Raw genomic sequence first — 13,415 nt, forward strand, 5'->3', positions numbered from 1 at the left:
GTCTAGAAATTTGTTTAAATCATAGGTTGAAGGATTTTCAGTATTTGTACGATGAAATTCTAAAGTTATATCGTTCGGGACAATTTTCATCAAAATTGGAATAAACATGTTGGAATATGTTTCTGGTTTCACACCGAATGCTAAAAGACTTCTGACTTGAACATTAATTGTATCATAAAGTTTTCGCAATTTTGCCACTTCACTTGAACTTTGAACGGGATTTAAATTTAAGAGATTAGAAATGTGTGTATTGATAATAAGGTCACTTTGGCCGAATCTATTTTTAAGAATGTCTATAGCAGAGTCATAATTAGCCTCTGAGATTGAGAGACCTTCTATGGCTGATGCTGCGTTTCCACATAAATAAGTTCTCAAATAATTGAATTTTTCTATCTTCGAAAGTGTAACATTGTCATGAATAGTGACCTTGAATGAATTCCAAAAATTCATCCAATCGTTATAATCTCCGGAAAATTTGTGAATTAACAGTTTGGGCAATTTTACATTGCCTTCAATCTGTCTTTTGGTTTCAACTTCTGTAGATGAATTATTTAAATTCGTGTTGATATTTTGAATATTGTATTGCCTTAAATAGCGGTTGATTTTAGACTTCGCTATTATTATTTTATCGTTATATTCCATAGAAGTGTTAATATCTGAATCTAATTTTGATTCATCTTCAATCAAATTTTGTATTTTTTCATTTAAATCATGTAGTTCCGTTTCTTTACTATTTAACAATTCCAAACAAGTTTCTAACTCTTCTTGATTTTCTTCTTTTAAATACTCATCTACATTTTTAATAATTTGAGTTACAGAAGCACGTATATGTGCTCGATTCTTAATTAGTGTCTTCTGTTCCATTTTAATAAATTATCAAAGGAGACTTACCGTGAGAAGTCTTCGCTTACAAAGCTAATCCAAAAGGCGAAAAACACAAATTTTCAAATTAATCAGATTCTTTTCTGGGGCCGATGCACCATTATGTAACGAAAGTTCTATATCAAAGTCGAATCACTCATAATCCAAAGGACGAGATGCATGGTCTGGAGGGTTTTCCATAAATTTTAATTAAACTTAATATTTACATATATACAATGTAGGCTAAAATGCCTGAATCGAATATTTAATGCTCAAGAGGCAAGAACTGAATAGTTCCAGCTTAAATCTAAATCGATTTCTATTGCGTAGTGCATCGAAATTCTACCTTCAAGAAGAAGAATATTTTTTCAAGTCACGTGTTCAGAAGGGAAAAGGTCAAGTAAGCCAATAGATGGACTCCTAACGCCATCTCTTGGCGATATCAAAGAATATTCCTTAGCACATGAAAACAAATTCTATACACAATAAAACAAAGCTGCAAATATTACAAACACAAAATAAAAAAAGAGAAAATTAAGAATAATAATATATTCTGAATAAAATCGAAATTTAAAAATTCTGCTGTGTGTGATATAGTTCAAAACAAGGATCCACACAGAGTCCAACATTGCATATTTTGCACTCATAATATGATGTTTGTTTTCGATTTTTTTTAGCACATACGACACATCTTCTTCTACTTTTATTTCGAATAACTCTGGATCTGAATTCCAAAGCAGATATTTTCTCGCCTTTTACCTTCGAATATATTACATTTGCATTTAGAAGTGCCATATCTAACAAACCAAAAAAAAAAAAAAACGGCGCCAAAACCGAACATAAATATTTTACTCTTACCCGTTGCTAATCCGCTGAATGTACTCCCCCATATTCTTCTAATAAAAAAAACAAAGCAATAAACAAGTCACTTGAACTCACACGTGCCCTTTCAAACACCCGTGTTTCCCAGTTTGTTTATATTAACTAGAAGAAATTCTTTCTTCCATTTCACTATTTGATTAATTCATCTATTTCGAAATCTCGCTCTGTCAAACCTCAAAAGACAAACGCAATTCTACTCCAACATTTCAACTAATAAACGTTCCATAAATTTCCACAATCTGTCAAAATATAAACACAGCGAGCAATAAATCCCAGCCCTTTAAAGAGCCGTGATTCTCACTTTGTTTACATCAATAAATATATCAAATACAGAAGCATAGAACAGAAACCAATGCCCGTTCATGAAGGTCAAATACCATATGAGTCGACCGTTGTGAAAACCGTTGCCGTTTAACGCCATCTAGTAGCATTTAAAAATTCAAATAAAACGTTCCGATTTCCGATTACGCATACGCGACGCTGGTCTCTCCATATCAATCGGAGCTCTTCGCGTGGAAGCGACGCTGGGCTGATAAGAGTGGAACCGCTGCGTCGCGTCCACGCGACCTTTGTCACGAACGGGTTAATTCCCCAACCCAGTAGCAGACTACGAGCCGGTGACGTCATACTCTCGAAGATTTCTGGTCCGAAAGAGCACACGTTGTAATATAGTAACCTTGATACAATCAATGGTTTTACAAGGCATACATTTTGCCTGATAAATATTTAATCAAATAACAGATTTTTTTTCTTGACAGTACAATTGCGAAGAATAAATTACTAGATGTTGAAATTGCTCAACGATCAAATGAATTATCAAGGTTTCCATTTGTTCTCTATTTCTACTTTATCTCAGAGTGTAGATGGTTACCTAGACATGCTTTGATATTCAGTGTTAAATACCAATTTCTTCACAAGTTAGATAAAGGAAGATTCTAGCTATTCAATCAAAAGTCATCATGGATGGTAATTAACCGCCTAGCTGATATTTAAGTGTTTCAGTTCTTTCAAAAAATGTCGAAAACCCAAACTACGCTTTTATAGTTGACAGTTATTGTGCCCATATGCATTGGCATCAGTTGATTAGCTGGATCATATATATGAGATAATTTGAATGCGAAAAGGAATACTATTTTGACTTTTACTTTTGTAATTATAATTTATAAACCTCTTTAGAAAATTATGCTACTGTTTTTAAATTTATACGATTTTACCCGGTCATACTTTGTTTCTTTTCTTTACTAATAATTCTTCAAACTCAGATTTTGGTCGCAAATCTTAATTACACAAAAGTAAATTGAAATAGTGAGCTGTCTTATTTGAAACTGAAGCTGAAACTAGTGAAATTATTTATGCCTGCCTTTCTATGAAATCAGACTGTGGGCGAAGCTAAACCGGCTTTGTTGGGGCTACTCTGAGATTGAGGTTCAAAAGATCCTGTTTGATAAGGCTACGTTAGATATTCCGTGGCGGTATAGAAAATTATGTAGACTCTGTATAGGTTAGATTATAAATGTTGAATTTTTATCCTTTGTGAAAGGAAACATTAAGTTTTAAACCAGTTCCAGATTGGTTGGTAAATTTATGTGTCTATTTTAATATAAGTATTAGCAAGTGGTGAGATAGAATAAAAGTATTTTAATAATGTATCTGTCTTTTTGTTGATTAGCTACTCTAGTGGTGACAATTCACCGCACGGAAATTTTTATGGTAATAAGTTGTTACGATTAACGTGGTAATAAGTTGCTGTTGATAGCTAAGTTATTTGGAGCCCGTACTAATTGTTCAGATGTGATGCCTTTAAGTTTAAAGCTTTGAGGAAATGTTGAAATTTCCACATTTACTCAAATTTTAGCATCATATGTGAATTGTAAGATTAATATATAAAGAGTCAATTAATTATTAATTGGGCTATGGATGTGATAGAACAATAGAAACCGTTTGAGAAATATTTTCTTTCATGAAACTTTATGCATCATTTAGAGGTATCTAAGAGGAATATATACGATCTTCACTTCACTTCACCGCCCTGTCAGTAACTTCTTTGAAATAAAGTAACATCAACATCTTTGATAATGCAATAATAGCGTTAATGTAATAAAACATGTTCAAAATATATGTTTTTATCTTTCTCCCATCTGAATTACAGTCGTATATATATTTTTTTTTACTTGACAAAAATTTCTACTTTTGGCGATACTTTATAAAAAACGAATCAATATATTCGAATGAAATATTATTCTACTTCATTATGTTTTATTTGGATAAATCGTTTTTTTTTCTCGCAGAAATATTTTCTACATAAGCCTCAAATGTAAATCAGAATCTTACCGTATTATATTACAAGGTAATTGTTGAAAAGTAATCAATGTTCTATGTTCTTCCGTACTGAAAATGAAATCTGAAAGTTTTGTCGAGAGACGCAGAAATGATAAATATAATAATAAATATAGTTTTCTCAATTAACGTTATTTATTTTTGTTGATATTTACATTTCTTTCATTAAAACACCTTATGAAAATATGTTTATATTATGTTCTTAAAACAATATCTAGTAAAAATGGTGGCAAATTTTAGTCTTTACCTTTCATAAACAGTCTAGGGAATCCTAACTCTTAAATTGTTCACTGAATATTCCCTTCAGGCTGTTTGTTCGTGACTTACTTATTTACATTATCTTTCCTTTTATGCAGCTCGAGAGAAAAAAATCTGTATTAGAGATTTCAGTGACCATTATAAATTCGAAAATCGAAAAATTATTGATCGAAAACCTTTTCCATTGTTTGTCTTTTAGAATGTTGAATTCATTTAATAAATTGCTGTAGTTGATTAAAATAGCTATGGCTATGCTCCCCACGTTAATTGCTAAAACGCTGGTTTTAAAAGTAAACTTCAAATATTTTCTTCTTTTGTTTAGTGGTGAATATCATAAGATCTCCAAATATTGAATACGGAATCTTAATAAAATACAGTATAATGAAAAGGGCATTTTACTGTTCAAATCATAACAATATTTATGCATACTGTATGTAAAAAAAAACGGTAAACTGCTAAAACATGTATCTACAAATAATTCCCCATCTTTCTATTTGTGTATGAATCTAAAGGTATTTAATTTTTTTTGTTCTTTTTAATCCATTTGATTCACAGCTAGGAAATCTCAAATGTACCTACACAAACAGAACAACATTCTTCAATCAAGTCCTTGTACAGTGCAAATGTTTGAATATTTTCATCCAAACTTTGACTCAGTGCTTTACGAAATAAGCTTCTGCTGTTGTATAATGAGCAAAGGCAATGCTATTATGCATATAAAAAAGAAACTTGATGGTTTAAATTCAAAAGCAAAGAGAACGTATTTCTATTCCGTACTTAACTTAGTGTACATCCGCTCAGTTTGCACTTAAAATTTTCAAATTTAATTATAGCATTCCAGAACAAATTATACACAGATGCGTTTCGAAAATAATCCTAGATTTACTACATTCTTATCTAAAAGTAAATAAAGGAAACAAAGGTAGTACATAAAATTGGGTGCAACGCATTAAACATAAGATAACATATTTATATTACCTGTAAAGAAAGACTTCACTAAACTTAAAGCTAACAGTTTATACCTTAATAGTACACTAAGAAATATAATTTGGAAAACATTCTTAAGGTGCCTGATTAAAATCCTTGGAGTAACAGGATTTAGCGCATTTATAATTGAATATATTCCTTTTTAATATTTAAATATACTGTAAATGTAAAATAATCTGCATCAGAGAAACACGCAGGTTGCTTCTGCGCTGTAGATGAATTATTCATTTATAATTGAATATATTCCTTTTTAATATTTAAATATACTGTAAATGTAAAATAATCTGCATCAGAGAAACACGCAGGTTGCTTCTGCGCTGTAGATGAATTATTCATTTATAATTGAATATATTCCTTTTTAATATTTAAATATACTGTAAATGTAAAATAATCTGCATCAGAGAAACACGCAGGTTGCTTCTGCGCTGTAGATGAATTATTCATTTTAGTAATATATTTCACGTTTCACACCTTTGGTGATAAACACTAAAACATTAAGATCATTTTGCAAACCTTAACGCCTTTAATTTTATTTCGTGTCTTATTTTATATGTATCATTCAAATTAAATACACGAATGTTTCTTAAGGCATATGCATTAATTGAATGCAATATATTTTATATGATACTCAAGTTTTTCAGTGAGGTTTACGGGCACGTGAAATATACGTTTTGCAACTCAGCGTAACAAATCTAATGTTTCAAAATAATAAATCACAGTTCAGGCTTTAATTTTATTTGTTAATTTCATTATTTTCTTAGAATCGAATCGTAAAATAATTAATCTTTTTATCCTTTGTATCTTATTTAACGAAGCCTATTTCATTCAATAAAGAACCAAAAGAAGAGAAAACACGAAAATCTGCTCGTTAAAATATACTGTAAAGTACTGTAATATCTGTGGTTTCTGGCATGACTAAAAACAGATAATATATTATAAATGGCAAATAAAATTAAGTAATATCTTTTCAAAAGAACTGGGGAAATATTATGATGCAATATTCTTAAAAATTGTCACAGTGTTCTGATTTAGTTTGCCCATATTCTAAGTGATGTATGCATCCAACTATAAACATTTCTGTAACAAATTTTACATATATATATATGTATGTGTGTGTGTTACATTTGTTTCCAAACGCATATATACATATATATACGTTTGAAAACACCGCATCTAGTACAAATTTTAAAAGAGAACATTGTATTATTTATTCGCTTGAAATACATTTTGAAAGATAAAACTTTCGTAGAAGTAACTTCCAAATTTAGTCACTTGCCCATTCATGCGCAAGGTTTGGTGCTGAGATCTGAATGTAAGATATTTTGAAACATCTCAAATTTTGTTATTGAAGATTGTATTGCATGGTAGCGCATAAAAGATATCACCCGGAATTGCTTTCTTTTTCCACTTAAGATGATAAGACATGACCACTGTTTTCAGATTTTCTCATCTACAGAAACAGTTTTCTTCAGTATGCTAACATTTCACTTTGAATCCCAGGTAGTTTTTAAATCTGGGATGATATCTCTAAGTATAGTTAATGTAAAGTTATAAATTTTCTGTTTGAAATTTAAGCAATATTGAAATTAGAAATGTTTTTAGGAGTCGCCACAAATTTTTTTAACGTTACTGCCATTTAAGCAATATTGAAATTAGAAATGCTTTTAGGAGTCGTCACAAAATTTTTTAATGTTACTGCCATTACTACGCTAAGAAGCATTTATCATTTACTGCTTTGGTAACTGCTGTCAGTGTTACAGTACTGCACTCTCATACAGTAGTGACTGAAGCTTAAAAAGTCACAAATGATCAATAGTTTCGAAAATTGTTGGTGATCATGTCTTTGACAGCTAGCTTTGTCTTCGGCTACAATCAGTGTGAATTCGGACTCATTTAAATGGTAATTAAAAATCTCTGTGAATTTATTGTACAGCCTCATATTATGGACGTTAGAAGTTAGACTCTAGTAACTATATAACTTGACAAGAGGGAGAGATTGTATCCTGAGAAGGGAGAGATACATACATAGAAATATGTTTATTAAATCCTATTCCGTGATTCTACTCCGCACTTTTGGCTTCACTCAACTAACAACCAGTGCATACAGCACGGCCTTTATAGGAAATAATACCAGACAGTTTTATTATATTTCAGGCATATAAGTTTAACTTATTCTTTTCATAAGATAGCTTTTATAAAATAAAAAATAATTACAGCATTCAAATTCTTATTTGTGCTAAATTATAAATTTTCCATATATATTCAACAGCGTTTTACTTTGTCTAAATGCTTCCCTGATACTAACTATTTTTAACTGCAGTCAAAATAATTTCGATTTTAGAAAACGTAAATTACTTTTGTGCTTCTCAATGCAAACTAAAATTGAAAAATTCGATAAGACGATTATAAAAATCGATAAGACGATTAGAAGAATGTTTCTCAGATTTTAAAATAAATTAAATTCTTCTGTTTTAAATCCCTAGTTTCTGCCTGACATTATTTTTTATTACTCCACAAAACTGTCTGTTTAATTACCATAAAACTGCCTGGACTCCAAACGTGGATCACTCCAAATTTTTTTCTCCAAATAGGATCTCCAGTGATTTAACTGAGAAGCGGCCCCGCATTTTCTTAGCCATCTACAACCGAATTAAGTTCTGAAAGGAAAAAGAAATTAAGAAATCTTATGGTAATAGTTTGCCAAACAAATTACATAAATGAAGAGTAAATTATTCGCAATTTTCTCTTCTTTTTAAATCATTATCCTAAATAAAAGAACAGGCATATTTTCAGCTTTGTAGGGAATAACACTCTCCCAAGCCGAGTAATGCTCGTTACGGTTGAAGTTATGAAACACCAGAGAACAGATAAAAGGATTTTCTTGCTAACTGAAGTAATAAAACTGGAGTTAAGTGGGCAAACGATAGGAAGAACAAAACAAAATGTGTTCAACGACAAACTCTATTGGGTAAATTAAAGTTATATTTCGAACGTTTTTTCAGGTATTTTAAGTGGTAAGCTGAAAAATGTGCATTTATTCTAATAATTGAATAACAGCGTGAGACTTTAAAAAGCCTACAAAAATACACACAGAGAATTTCACTGATTGTGTTAATTGTAAATTACCATTTACATAAATTATCTGAAATAGAAAATAATTAATGCTATAAAAATGTAAATTTTTTATCATAAAAGCATTACAATATATCACGAAAAATTTCAACTTTTTCCACATTACAGCTTAAGATTAAATTTCTAGAAGACTAAAACACTAGTAAAAAACATCAACACTTCAACACTATCTTGTAGAGATATTAGGTTAATTAATTGGAAAAACCGAAGAGATGAAACCTTAGCAACCGTCTTCGCCGGGAATCGAACCACGGACCTCTAGATACCGGCCCAGCGTGCAGAACCACTACACCACGAAATCACACTAGGAAAGGTGGGAGAAATATCTCACATACTCCCCTTTTTAAAGGGCGAATATGTTTTTAAGGGACCCAATTGCCAAATCCTGGGTGTGGAGAATCCTCATCCAACACCCTTTTAGTTCGGGCGCCACTGTAGAGATATTAGATTATTTTATTTGGAAGCAGGAAAGATGGAAACATAACAACCGCCTTCGCCAGGAATCGAACCACGGACCTCTGGAATACCGGCCCAGCGTGCAGAACCACTACACCACGAAGGCTCGCTAGGAAAGTGGGAGAAATACCTTATATACTCCCCTTTTTAAAGGGCAACTGGGGTTTTTAGGGGACCCAATCGCCAAACCTTGGGTGAGGCGAATCATCATCCAACACCCTTTTTAGTTTGGGTGCCTCTGTAGAGATATTAAGTTAATTGGAAAAGCCGGAGAAATGAAAAATTAGCAACCGCCTTCGCTAGGAATCGAACCACGGACCTCTGGATACCGGCCCAACGTGAAGAACCATTACACCACGAAAGCACACTAGGAAAGTGGGAGAAATTCCTCACAATCTTACTGAAAAAGTTACTGTGCATGATTACGTGATCTAAGTTTGTGCACCGAAGCGAGAATCGTACAATCTGACTCAAAGCTCTGTTAAATTACATACTACATCTTAAGTAGATACATTTTTCATTTTTATCAAGTTACAAAACCGTAGAAAATAACAATACGAAACCTAATCCCACGCTTCCCGCTGTGCTATCATCCGCTTTACACTGTGGTTTAATAAGGGATGCAAATGTTGCAAATGTTTTAATGCAAATGTTTTAATAAGGGAAAAAAATTGTTGGTGATCATGTCTTTGACAGCTAGCTTTGTCTTCGGCTACAATCAGTGTGAATTCGGACTCATTTAAATGGTAATTAAAAATCTCTGTGAATTTATTGTACAGCCTCATATTATGGACGTTAGAAGTTAGACTCTAGTAACTATATAACTTGACAAGAGGGAGAGATTGTATCCTGAGAAGGGAGAGATACATACATAGAAATATGTTTATTAAATCCTATTCCGTGATTCTACTCCGCACTTTTGGCTTCACTCAACTAACAACCAGTGCATACAGCACGGCCTTTATAGGAAATAATACCAGACAGTTTTATTATATTTCAGGCATATAAGTTTAACTTATTCTTTTCATAAGATAGCTTTTATAAAATAAAAAATAATTACAGCATTCAAATTCTTATTTGTGCTAAATTATAAATTTTCCATATATATTCAACAGCGTTTTACTTTGTCTAAATGCTTCCCTGATACTAACTATTTTTAACTGCAGTCAAAATAATTTCGATTTTAGAAAACGTAAATTACTTTTGTGCTTCTCAATGCAAACTAAAATTGAAAAATTCGATAAGACGATTATAAAAATCGATAAGACGATTAGAAGAATGTTTTCTCAGATTTTAAAATAAATTAAATTCTTCTGTTTTAAATCCCTAGTTTCTGCCTCACATTATTTTTTATTACTCCACAAAACTGTCTGTTTAATTACCATAAAACTGCCTGGACTCGAAACGTGGATCACTCCAAATTTTTTTCTCCAAATAGGATCTCCAGTGATTTAACTGAGAAGCGGCCCCGCATTTTCTTAGCCATCTACAACCGAATTAAGTTCTGAAAGGAAAAAGAAATTAAGAAATCTTATGGTAATAGTTTGCCAAACAAATTACATAAATGAAGAGTAAATTATTCGCAATTTTCTCTTCTTTTTAAATCATTATCCTAAATAAAAGAACAGGCATATTTTCAGCTTTGTAGGGAATAACACTCTCCCAAGCCGAGTAATGCTCGTTACGGTTGAAGTTATGAAACACCAGAGAACAGATAAAAGGATTTTCTTGCTAACTGAAGTAATAAAACTGGAGTTAAGTGGGCAAACGATAGGAAGAACAAAACAAAATGTGTTCAACGACAAACTCTATTGGGTAAATTAAAGTTATATTTCGAACGTTTTTTCAGGTATTTTAAGTGGTAAGCTGAAAAATGTGCATTTATTCTAATAATTGAATAACAGCGTGAGACTTTAAAAAGCCTACAAAAATACACACAGAGAGTTTCACTGATTGTGTTAATTGTAAATTACCATTTACATAAATTATCTGAAATAGAAAATAATTAATGCTATAAAAATGTAAATTTTTTATCATAAAAGCATTACAATATATCACGAAAAATTTCAACTTTTTCCACATTACAGCTTAAGATTAAATTTCTAGAAGACTAAAACACTAGTAAAAAACATCAACACTTCAACACTATCTTGTAGAGATATTAGGTTAATTAATTGGAAAAACCGAAGAGATGAAACCTTAGCAACCGTCTTCGCCGGGAATCGAACCACGGACCTCTAGATACCGGCCCAGCGTGCAGAACCACTACACCACGAAATCACACTAGGAAAGGTGGGAGAAATATCTCACATACTCCCCTTTTTAAAGGGCGAATATGTTTTTAAGGGACCCAATTGCCAAATCCTGGGTGTGGAGAATCCTCATCCAACACCCTTTTAGTTCGGGCGCCACTGTAGAGATATTAGATTATTTTATTTGGAAGCAGGAAAGATGGAAACATAACAACCGCCTTCGCCAGGAATCGAACCACGGACCTCTGGAATACCGGCCCAGCGTGCAGAACCACTACACCACGAAGGCTCGCTAGGAAAGTGGGAGAAATACCTTATATACTCCCCTTTTTAAAGGGCAACTGGGGTTTTTAGGGGACCCAATCGCCAAACCTTGGGTGAGGCGAATCATCATCCAACACCCTTTTTAGTTTGGGTGCCTCTGTAGAGATATTAAGTTAATTGGAAAAGCCGGAGAAATGAAAAATTAGCAACCGCCTTCGCTAGGAATCGAACCACGGACCTCTGGATACCGGCCCAACGTGAAGAACCATTACACCACGAAAGCACACTAGGAAAGTGGGAGAAATTCCTCACAATCTTACTGAAAAAGTTACTGTGCATGATTACGTGATCTAAGTTTGTGCACCGAAGCGAGAATCGTACAATCTGACTCAAAGCTCTGTTAAATTACATACTACATCTTAAGTAGATACATTTTTCATTTTTATCAAGTTACAAAACCGTAGAAAATAACAATACGAAACCTAATCCCACGCTTCCCGCTGTGCTATCATCCGCTTTACACTGTGGTTTAATAAGGGATGCAAATGTTGCAAATGTTTTAATGCAAATGTTTTAATAAGGGAAAAAAATTGTTGGTGATCATGTCTTTGACAGCTAGCTTTGTCTTCGGCTACAATCAGTGTGAATTCGGACTCATTTAAATGGTAATTAAAAATCTCTGTGAATTTATTGTACAGCCTCATATTATGGACGTTAGAAGTTAGACTCTAGTAACTATATAACTTGACAAGAGGGAGAGATTGTATCCTGAGAAGGGAGAGATACATACATAGAAATATGTTTATTAAATCCTATTCCGTGATTCTACTCCGCACTTTTGGCTTCACTCAACTAACAACCAGTGCATACAGCACGGCCTTTATAGGAAATAATACCAGACAGTTTTATTATATTTCAGGCATATAAGTTTAAATTATTCTTTTTATAAGATAGCTTTTATAAAATAAAAAATAATTACAGCATTCAAATTCTTATTTGTGCTAAATTATAAATTTTCCATATATATTCAACAGCGTTTTACTTTGTCTAAATGCTTCCCTGATACTAACTATTTTTAACTGCAGTCAAAATAATTTCGATTTTAGAAAACGTAAATTACTTTTGTGCTTCTCAATGCAAACTAAAATTGAAAAATTCGATAAGACGATTATAAAAAATCGATAAGACGATTAGAAGAATGTTTCTCAGATTTTAAAATAAATTAAATTCTTCTGTTTTAAATCCCTAGTTTCTGCCTCACATTATTTTTTATTACTCCACAAAACTGTCTGTTTAATTACCATAAAACTGCCTGGACTCCAAACGTGGATCACTCCAAAGTAGTATAAAAAAGTGAATGTGATGGAAAAGAAAAAAAAAATGCATATTCACACAGATCCAGCTCGTGTGCTGCCATAATGTCCAGTCCTGCCTTGAGTTTTGCGAGGGTGCCTCTTGTTTGATGATATACTGTTGGTATGGAATTCTGTCATCTGTATTTTTCGGATATTTGAGATAGTGTCTCAGTGTCAATAAAGATATCAATAAAAAAAATGTCAATAAAGAGCTCGTCAGGTAATTTTTGGAAATTCCTTTGCTACCGCACATGAATTGTTCCGTACTGATTAAGGAACGTTCATTAAAGCAATCTGGAAGTACATCTTTTATTGCTGACTTTTTTTGGAAAAGAGTAGATTGGCGCGACGGCCCTGTGGTGCATGATCTCATTCGTCTGGCCATTTTGATTTAGTCAAATTATTGACAACTCTTTTGAGATGAGAGTATGGTAGGAGCAGATGTTATGAATTTGCTTCAATCTTACATGCTGCCTCATTTGCCAGTGAAATTGCTCGCTCATTTTCTGTGCCTTAAGACATACTCCGTAAGATATTAAAACATAAAATTTAAAAAAAAAAAAAAAGTATCTCGGAGAAAGTGACTCTTTTTTTCGGAAAATGGATTAGTTTTCCATGCGCAGCAGTATTG

At 32.5% G+C, this 13,415-nt stretch overlaps 1 protein-coding gene and 1 long non-coding RNA gene across 4 annotated transcripts in view; one reads left to right on the forward strand and one right to left on the reverse strand.

The window, feature by feature from the left end:
* LOC118195157 (protein turtle-like) overlaps positions 1-13,415 on the forward strand; it is a 1,209,650-nt gene that overhangs the window by 558,025 nt on the left and 638,210 nt on the right. The window lies entirely within an intron of this gene.
* Positions 1-13,415, reverse strand: part of LOC118182891 (uncharacterized) — a 66,521-nt gene that overhangs the window by 27,040 nt on the left and 26,066 nt on the right. Inside the window, exons 2-3 of the long non-coding RNA XR_015043205.1 lie at positions 10,296-10,417; positions 7,861-7,982 (exon numbers count right to left, since the gene is read on the reverse strand). This is a non-coding gene — a long non-coding RNA (uncharacterized LOC118182891). The remainder of the gene's footprint in view (positions 1-7,860; positions 7,983-10,295; positions 10,418-13,415) is intronic.

Source organism: Stegodyphus dumicola, chromosome 9 (assembly GCF_044657685.1).
Source record: "Stegodyphus dumicola isolate Sdum_Otavi_A_Nest chromosome 9, ASM4465768v1".
Taxonomy (NCBI): domain Eukaryota; kingdom Metazoa; phylum Arthropoda; class Arachnida; order Araneae; family Eresidae; genus Stegodyphus; species Stegodyphus dumicola.